Here is a 10,244-nt window from a genome sequence, read left to right as displayed (position 1 = left end):
TGTTTTGTTTTGTTTTGTTTTGTTTGCTTTGCTTTGCTTTGCTTTGCTTTGCTTTGCTTTGCTTTGCTTTGCTTTGCTTTTTTGCGTCATGTCTGAGCAGCGCTGCTCTGGAATATGCATAAGTAGAAATCCACCGTAAGTGCTTTGGTCTTATGACTGACAGCATCATTTCTTAATGGCGACAGCTGGAAAAATGCCAAACATTAAAGCTGGGATATTGGTTGCGTAATTAAACTCTACCAAAAATCTTCCTACATCTTTTTCTTTTTGGATAGCAGTGGTTCTTTTCATCCTTGAGTGGTTGAAGAGGAAAACAATTACACAGAAATGACACAGTTTGTGTAATAATGACTGTGTTTTGACAACACTATCGTCGATATTATATATCATTTTTTAAATTAGTACAAATTTTGTAATTCTAACTAATGTCCACAAAACGGTGCTTTGGGCTCTTTGGTCCTCAAACAATGAATCAGCAGGGATTACACTGACCTGCTAATCTGTAGTGTTCATCCTTTTCCAATAGTTCGCACACAGGAGCAAATTAAGTGCCTATTTTTTGTGTCAACCCTGCAGAGTATCTGGTTTTTCAGCCCTTAGTGACTTGTTAACAAACAGGTATCAGGACAGGCTGGTGAAGGCAGGCCGCTGGCCACTCAGATGTGAAATAGCATCTCTTTACTAACTACAGTATTGATTCCCGCCTACCCCTGCAAACTGTGTAATTTTCTTTTCCCTGCTGCTAAACTCAGTAACAATGTATGAAGAGCTTTAGGGGCCCATCAATGCTCAAAAAGGCTGCTCTTCCCTGGCATTCTATTGATTTTTCTCAAAGGCTTTTAAATTGCTCCTTCATTTTACTCAAACGCTCATTTCATCCCTACTGGATGCCGGCATTTTTTCGTTGTGTTTAAACAATTGCTCCATTCACTGGGTTCCTAAACTGTGACGCCTTCTTATTACTGGGAGATAAACTGTTTAGACAGTTTTCCTTAATCTTGGATTAATCGTTCCTGTATCTGAATTGTACTGTTCTGTATTCATTCAGTTCAAAAAAAAAAAAAGGCACTGAAGAAACCCATCTCTTCAAGTCTTATGATCTATCAAGTGTACAGGTTCTATTTTCTCCCTCTGATTCTCCTGCTAAGTTCCTACATAGCTCCATTTTCCTCATGCTTTTTTGTTGTTGTTGTTGTTGGATTTTAACCTCTTTGCTTTTGCATATCATACCAGTAGGTTTGATCTAACCAATCTAACACTGTCAAATAACCTTGGCAAACAGCTCTGGGATTCCTAAGCACTGCATCCTGAAGTACCTGTGGCCTTCTCGAATTGTTACCAGAATTTGTCATGTTTGGTACATAAGTGAAATTATCATTTAGAGCTGTACATTTTCCCAAGGATGTTAAATGAGAGTAGAAGTTTGGTGTTACAGTTTCTACAGTTTCTGCTGACTTATGTGAATCTATATGACAAATGACTGGTTATTAAAATAAGGAATTTTGACTTTCATGCTGTGTGGGTAGCATTACTCTCGAACTACATACTCAACATGTTTATAAAGTGGAGCCATTTTCTTGAGTTTACATAGATATCTCCAGGTAGAAAAACTGACTGTCCTGTGGCTACATGTTTACCTACTGCTGCTTTTATCTTTCATTCTTGTTCTGGTGTGCAAGACACTGTGCTAATGATGAACGATAACCCCTTCCTCAGATTTACAGTCTAATTCGTTTATGCTTATTCCCATGGTGACTGCTATGCTCAGAATTTACTTAGTGGGGTTGGATTCTGAAGCATTGAGGATTTTATAGAACTGTAAAACAAGTTTTTGAAGAAAGACATTCACATGGGCTATTGTCAAGAAATCTGATTTAAATAACGAATCTGATGAAGCGTGGTATAGTTAGAAAAAGTGATCCTTTCAGATGCAAAATTGGGCTTATGGCAACAAGGTCGTGTCTTATTCAAGAATTACATGTCAGATGCCAGTTACATTTTGAAGCAAATAAAATTAAATGCAGAAATGTTACAATATTGCTACCTATTTTATATAGTTAGTTACTTATTATTCTGCTCTTAAGTTGACAACCTCCATATTTTTCATTTTTAAGCTTTTTTTCAGAATTTATTCCTGAAAATAAGTTCCACAGATACATTGTTAGCACTTTGTTCAGTTCCTAAATAATGATTGCTGTGTTTATGTCAGCTCTCCTGCATGGAATATTTTCCTTGAAATTGTGTTGCTGTAAAAGCTTAAGTCTTCATACAGAACAGTTTTATCTACAGCAGGTAATAATAGATACTGATCCCAGACTGGCAGGGCTTTTTTATCAAGGTCTGTGGTTTTGACTAACTGCTTTATCCTCCTCTCCCTTCATGTACACAACTTAAAGCACTGACTCTGCCCTTGCCTAGGGGTGACAAGAACCTTTACCTTAGGTAAGGCTGCAAATTCTGCTTAGACTTGAATTTTCAAAGTGCCTGGTTTTTCTTATAAACAGAGTGGCGGGATCCAGAATTCATGAGAGAAGTCGAAGCAGCCACTGGAGTGGATCTTGGTTCCTCTAAAAGTAGTGGGAAAGGAGGAAAAAAGAAAGGGAAGAAGAAATACCCAAATCTGACAGACCTGAAGCAGCAGGCTAACACTGCTCGTTCCCGGCTTGAGAAGATAGTCTTCAATAAGTAAGATACTTACGTTTTCTAAAGCTTGCTAAATTGTTGTTTCCCTTTATTTTACTGGTATTTTTGTTTCTAAACAATAAACAGCTTCCTTTGCCAGTGGCAGAGCACAAATGCCTAGTAAAGGCTAGATGACAGGAGTTATTTCTTAGAGTCTGATTTGCAGCTAATTTATAAAATTTCCCTATTATTTTTATCATCATTTTCATCTATTTTTGCCTGTAATTGCTGTAGTGTCTTCTTTGGGTGAACATTTATTGATGGATGGATGCTACTGTATGCATACGGAAAGCATTGGATGTGGAAAGAGTGACACAATTTACAAACCAGACACACTGTAGTAGTGTAGATGAAGTGAGAACAAAGTTGGGTTTTTTTTCTTCTTGCAAGCCTGGAATGGGTTTCCTAAGCAGAAGTGTAATAAAAGTGTGTGTCTAAAATCTTGCCTTTTCCCATGTTGTTGCCCTCAAGCTTTTCAGAGACCTCCACAAACTTTCCTCTTCTTTGCTCCTGTATGTCTTCTCTTGCTCTCTGTTTATTAAATTTGTGTCTCGGTCTGTGCAATGCTTTCCAGTACAGTGTATACACAGCAATTCTTTGTCTGTATTATTCAGGGGGATACTGCCAATGCATTTTCTTCTCCTTTACTGAGAACACAGTCAAGAAAAATATTTAGATCCTTGTTGACACAGTGTTGCTCACATCATAGCACTGTCAGTACTTCTCCCTTTCCCCTCAGCATAAGTGCAAACAGTGCAAACTACTTGGATTGAAAAGCAGCAAATACTCAGAAATGTTAAGAACGTAAAATAATCATAACTTCCACATATTGAAGGCTAGGCACTAATGCACACAAGATTATTTATGCACCCTCACCTTTACTTTTCAAAAATGCAACCAATAGCTACTTATTTGCAAGAAAGCTTGGCTTCCCTGAGATAACCATTCAAGGGATAGATTGAATATTCTAACACTTTGCCCTTGACATTCACACAACTTGCTGGCTCAAGGTAAATGGAGTTTTGAAACTCCACATAGTTTGTAAGTAACACGGTTCTGCTGAAGGAAGAATATTACAGAAAAGTAGTCAAGTAGTACAGGGCTGCTACTGCAAGCATGGCACCAAAGTGGTTTGCAGGGTGTCTTCCTCTCTCGTAACAGGTTTGTGAATGTGATGCTTAAATTCTAGCAAGTCTCAATGTGGAGATCCAAGACATTGTCAGTTAACTCTGTACCTCCAGACCTACGGTAGTAAAAACATGAACCTGCATTGCTGAAATGCTTCAAGCTACTTATTTATTTAGGGACCACTAATTAATTCAGATAACTCCAATAACTGCAAGAAACATGGGCCTTGTAGAAATGGGTTTGCTTAATTTTATGACTCTACAGATGGAACTACTTTTTTCTTATCATTCTGAAACAATTTACTTCTGGAAATACCCCATGCTATCCTCATGGATGCTCTTTGGCATTTAAACATTTTAGGCAAAGATGTATCCATGACTTACATAGGCACTCATGAGAAAAAAAATTGAAGCAGGCTGGTGCAGATGCAAGTGGGAGTCCACAACCCCCCTAAAAGCTGAATAGGCTTTAGAATATTTAGTAGCACCATATGCCTGCTCTCCTGTATTGTTTCTTGTATGTAGTCTTGGTTAGGTCTGGCTGCAGCAAAAACTTGTCTGAGCATGCTCTGGTCTTCATCAGATGGGAAGCAGCTGCAATCACTTAGAGTTGTTAAAACTGAAGTAGTCAAAGCAAAGTGAATAGAGGAAGGTTGTCAAGTCAAAAAAGCAAAAATATTAAATCATTAATGGCTATTCCTAAATATATTGTATGAATTGAGCAGCATCCAAGATAATATTTGTTTGAATTCAGTTTTCCCTTTTATGATGCAGTAGATACAACAAGGCTAAATCCATGCTGATTTCGATTACAAGGTAGATCCTTTCTGTGACATTTTCATGTTACTTGATCTTAAAGTTGAAAACCATCCTGTTTAATAATATTAAATTCATATCAGCTTCAACAAAATAAATTTCAAAAGCTGTTTTTGGTTTACTCTGCTCCGTGCTAATGATTATGAGTTTCTGTTAGTGCCAGGTATAGGGAATCAAACCTGTCATGTTTTAATAGGTTTCATGCTTTGCAGCACTAAACAAGATGATAACCTTGGCTCCTTATAACAACCCCAAATTGCTTGAAATGTATAGGTGATAAACCAAGGCTCTCATCTGCCAATAAAGTTAAGTGAAATTGCACAGAGATCATCAAAGTGGGATCTCATTTCATTTACAGTATCACACAATCCAGGGGTGCTAATGTAAAAACTACATGACATGAAAGTGGCAAGGCCACTCACCACTGCTAAAGGCTCACTTTTCTCCTATCAATTAGGCAATATTTGAAGAGCAAAACCATGACCACATTTTCTCTACTCTGTTAACTTTATTGGCAGAATTTTGTTAAAAGAAACCCCCTTTAAGGGTTGGTTTTTTTCAGAATGCTAGCTTTGATTACAGTTGCTGCTGAGAAAATCTTTAATCCTGCTATTTAGAAGCACTATTGAGAGGTATCCTCTGTTTTCAGATGTTTCAAAATAGCTTTTAAAGTTAAGCCATTAAAGGGAACAGTCAGTTATAACAAAAGTCAGCTTGCCTCAGAGGCAGCCAGGGGAACAGAGCTGTCATAGTGTGTAGGCCTGATCCTGAGAAGGGTCACATCACCTGGTGGATGCCTTTTTCTCATTCTACAGACACCCTGCAGCATCTGCAAAAGCGGCAGAGAAAGGCAGGTACTGCGATAGTGTGGAGGCTAACAGACTTGAAACCATCCACTTTGGGTGAAAGAACAGGCGGACTGTATTTCTAGAGTAGAAATGAGTGGAGACATCAGTCAGTGCCACATCCTTAAACTAGATGGAGTCCCTCAGACGAAGCCCTTAGCTGACATACCTTTCTGAGCAGCAGAACACTTAGGTCTTGACAGAGAAGCAGTGGGAGATGACTTCCTTTTCCAGAAACAGTGGCAGTGTGATGACATACCTGCAAATATCAGCCTCAGCTGTTTGAGCATTTTTGCTAGAAGCACCCAAAGTAACTAATAAAAATTGGCAGTCTGGAGTCCACTGAAGAATAAAATACCTTGGGCATCCCCTGCTTGGCTGTGCGCTGTACCTTTCAAAGGTTTTTGTAGAGACAGATACACACACACACACACACAGCATTATCTTGATTGCTACTGCTGCCTTCCCAACTAAAGCTCTGCAATATTAATTTCTCTCAGCATATGACATTCTCTCTGCTGTTTCCCTTAAATTGTGTCGTGCTCACAGATGAAACAGTTGTTGCTCAGCAGTAAGGAGGCTGATGGTGCAAGAGGTTCTAATTCTTCATACAGCTGATGAAACTGATTTTTAGGAACTTTGGAAGGAAGTTGCTAAGTAAGTTATAGTTCAACTTTCCCTTATGAAAACATTCTAGATTTTACAGGTTATATTTGGTAGGTGTTTCTGAGTGTTGGTTTAGCTTTTTCATCCTGATAGGTATTTTTAGGTATTTTTTTACCTGTAGAAAGGATAGATGCTTTTGCAAATCAAGTTTACATATGACTATCAGAAAATAGCACTAAGAAGATAGAATAGGCAGCTATTAAACTGAAAAGCTTTAGATTGGTTTACTCCTGTTAATGAAATCATTGCTGAATTAAACTATTTGTATTGCTACAGCTAATTTGGTTAACAAGACCGTGTTCGACTCCAGTGCAGCGTTCACAGGCCTGATAGCAATTTATCTTAGTTCATTTTTCCCTCAACATTTATAAATAATCTGAGATTCCATAGAATCAATACAAGAGCCTTTATATATTTTTTGTTTCTCTTGCAGAGGTGCTGTCAAACGAGTGGTGAAAGCAATGAATCAGATGGACCAAAGAAAGCATGAGAAGTTTGCTAACCAGTTTAACTACGCGCTGAATTAAGTTGTAACAAAATGCAAAGAAGATGAACAAGAATGCAACTGTACAAAGCCTTTCGCACAGTCCTCCATGTTTGAAATACTGTGCTGTGTGCATTTTTACTGGGATCACTTTTTAAAATGTTTTTAACTTCTAATTTATTTTACAATTAACATGAATTTTGGCAAAGATGTGGTAGTATGTAATGGACTTAATACACTTAATGATAAGTATTGGAAATTTACCTGAAATAGAACTTATTTTGTGACTTGTACATACTCTGAGTAAGATGTCCAGGGCCTTTTTGCCTTTCTAAAGGACCAGTGTCACTTACACATTGTTTGCCAGAACAATTATGATTTGCCTTGACTTTCATACCTTCAGAAAGATGCCTTAGAAACAGTTTGATTTTCACTCAAGGTGGTAACACACAGGCTATTTTCTCAGCCTTATGTTCTAGAAAGACTACTACATCAAGCAGCCCACTAGCTCCAGCAGCTCTGATGGCTTCTTGCACATGAAGTGGAAAAAGCCAAACCCATTCGTGGTCAGAAGACAATTTGATTTCAGCAGGATTACAAGTCACTTCAAACTCAGTAGCTGTGGCATCAGTGTAGAAGCTGAAATTAAGTTGGTCTTGATCTCCTTCTTGTCTTCCCGCTACTTTCTGAAATGAGTTTGGAAAGCATGTTATGAGAAGTTGTGGAGATACTTAAAATGTGCTGGAGTTTAAGAGGTGCCAAAAAAGCTGCATTACAAAGAGGTTTTTTAAGAAAATTACTCAGGTGGCTTACTAAGTGAACTGCCTGGCTTCAATCAGTTGGAAAAAAAAGTAACCAGTTTAAGTTACATTAGTTTCAGTCCTAGGAGTGTATGTAGGGACCTAAATAAACACAAACACCTGAATTCTTTTAACACATTGGATCCAGATGCTTGGTATCTGTGTGGCTTATTATTGACAGAGTGTTTAGCTCAATCTCTCATAACTGCTTTGCTGGCTATCATCATCATGTCAGCAGTAGAATGAAATGAAATAAACACTGGCTGGTTGTGCTCTTGTGGGGTTTCAGACAGCTTTATCAGTGAAGGAAGTTGAGAGTATCAAGGAAGATAGTGTTTGAACTGAATTTCAAAACGAAAGTAGAAGTCTTCAGTAAAACACAAAACACAAGTTAGAATGGATTCTCTACAGCACCAGCTTAGTTACTCACCTGCTTGAAATACTTCCTTGTACAGCAGGAGACTCCCTAAGAATTTAAAATGAAATCCTGTGTAGGTTTTGACCACTTCAGACAAGAGCTAATTTACAGCTCTGCCATGTATCTGTTGACTTGCACAAGTATTGCTAAGAAAGCAAGCAATGATAATTTAATCTTCCAGATCTTTGCAGTTTGGAAGACTTTTTTCTCTCCAACACATATTTAGAAGAATACTTCTACACTATGACAAATAATAAATAGCCAGCAGCTGTTAAAGCAGGAATTTCTTATTTATTTACTGCACTGGAAACCAAAGCTGTGTCTACTAGCCATCTAGCTAACAGTGAAGGCTGCAGCTGAAAGCACAGACTAGGACAGACCATACTCATCACCAGAGCAGCTGAACCAACTGATCAACTGGTTTTATTTATTGGCAAAGACAAAAAACAAAAAGCAACAACAGAGCTCATGTACTGCAATGCAATGTAGCCTAATGGACACTGATATTACAAAATAGTCCATATGGAAGTGCTTGATCTTGGAGATATTAATATTTATGAGAGCCATAGTAGTTACTATTCCATCGTTTGAGACTTCTGAGCCTGCACAGACTGATGGTCTTCATTTGTATAGGTGTCTTTCTACTGATCTCTGTAAAAAAGGGGAGAAACAGTGACATGCAACCTTTTGACATGAAGTATCAGCACAAGCAAGCTTCTGGCAAACAGTGGGCATACTTTAGCTCGTAGTGTTTCCACTTTGAGTTTTCAGTAAAACAAAAAGCCCTCATGACCAAGATTAGAAAAAGGAATGGTTTAAAGCTGTGAGAAAATAATATGCCAAGCAAATTATACTCATTTACAATGCTTCTTAAGAGTCGTACGAGTTCTAGAATTATCAGCTGAAACTTCTTTATTCTTGTTTTGATGCAAGGACTTTGCTATTTAGTTAATGACAAGGATTTATATACCCACTTGGGTATGAAGTGTCTCTTCATGTTTTGGCCTTGAAGCAGGAGAGACAGCTGGCTACTCCAAAGTGCACATCAAGTGCACTGCCTCCCTAACTCTACTTTTATGTTAGCCTGACCTTTTTACCATCAAGGATCTTCCCTTCATCCATAGCGTTTGAAGAAACACACGCTTCCCCTCCCATATTAATTATTGCCTCATTACTCAAAGGCTTTGCCAAGTTCCACTTTTAGGAGTATACATACAACAGATTTTGCCTTTGTAAACATTCTCATTAGAACTGGTCAGACATAATTCAGCAAAATGTAAGAGCTTCCTCCTTTTTCTGGGTTCATCTGTGGCTCTGATGGAGACAAAAAAAAATAAAGACATCTATCACCAGTGATATCACCAGAAAGCAAGAACTTCTCCATGCTTATTCTTAGTAGCACGATTGCATTGGGCAAGTAAAAACTCGAAAGGAAGAAACTAGCATGTATAAATTTGGTGCTGATGAAGGTGGGAATGAAGGTGCTGACCCTCTAATAGAAAGCACCATGACAAACACAAGTTTGGTATGAAGTTTATGAGCAAAACACGAGCACATCTCTCTGAAGTTACTGATATAGAATGATGGGGCCATGCTCATCTCTTACATGATAACTTGCAGTTTTATTATCAAAACTTATTTTAGGCTTGGCTGAAAAATTCTATTAGAAAAGTGTAACCCTTAAATGCTCCTAAAATGTATTTACTTAAATAAGAAAAAACAGGATTTGGTTCTGCGTGGACAGCATGTCATACTGTGTAAAATAATCTGTAGGTTGGTGGCATCTGTATGTTCAAGATGACATTAAGGAAAACAAAAGAAATTTTTTTAAAAAAGTTCAAATTAAAGCACTGAGAAAGTGGTCAATAGGGTTGTTCCTTATTATAAGAGCTGCTAGCCACAGACAAGAAATGCTGAATCTCAGGAACCCAGCAAACAAAAGCCTAATTCAGCATGCAATGGAGTAGTTCAACAACAGAGATAGCCATCTGGTGGTGTTTCATACCCATGAAAATACCTGGCTGTTCATGGCTCATCCAGTGCTATTAATTAATGGTTGTAATCATGGAGATGATAGAAACATAGAGTACATATCAGAGAAGGTAAGAACATCTGGATGTTTTGGCACTACTTACATGATGGAAATGAGTCATTAAAGCCATGTCTTTTGAAATGATATCACCATGCTGGAAAATACCACGCAATTACAAGATAATCTGAATGCCAGTAACATAGAAAGGAACCACCTGCAAATTGCCCCAGAAGATATCTAGGCCTAAGCCTAGAAACACAGCCAAAAAACTGCTGAAAGTTGGACTCAAGGTCTGACCTGCTATGGGTGTCACTGGACTTCACATCTAGGCCAAAGTTTTTGTTTAATCCTAGCAAGACTAAGGAAAAGAAAAA

The 10,244-nt window shown here is 38.0% G+C and overlaps 1 long non-coding RNA gene across 1 annotated transcript; it reads left to right on the top strand.

Moving 5' to 3' along the window:
* Nucleotides 1-1,072: 1,072 nt before the first annotated feature.
* Nucleotides 1,073-9,699, top strand: LOC109367474. Its single transcript, XR_002114650.1, has 2 exons — nt 1,073-2,685; nt 6,570-9,699. It is a non-coding gene; the product is annotated as an uncharacterized LOC109367474 (long non-coding RNA).
* Nucleotides 9,700-10,244: the final 545 nt, after the last annotated feature.

This window comes from Meleagris gallopavo, chromosome 4, assembly GCF_000146605.3.
Source record: "Meleagris gallopavo isolate NT-WF06-2002-E0010 breed Aviagen turkey brand Nicholas breeding stock chromosome 4, Turkey_5.1, whole genome shotgun sequence".
NCBI classification, from domain to species: Eukaryota; Metazoa; Chordata; class Aves; order Galliformes; family Phasianidae; genus Meleagris; species Meleagris gallopavo.
Note: the sequence above shows the minus strand (reverse complement) of the source record. Positions and strands in the feature narration are given on the sequence as shown.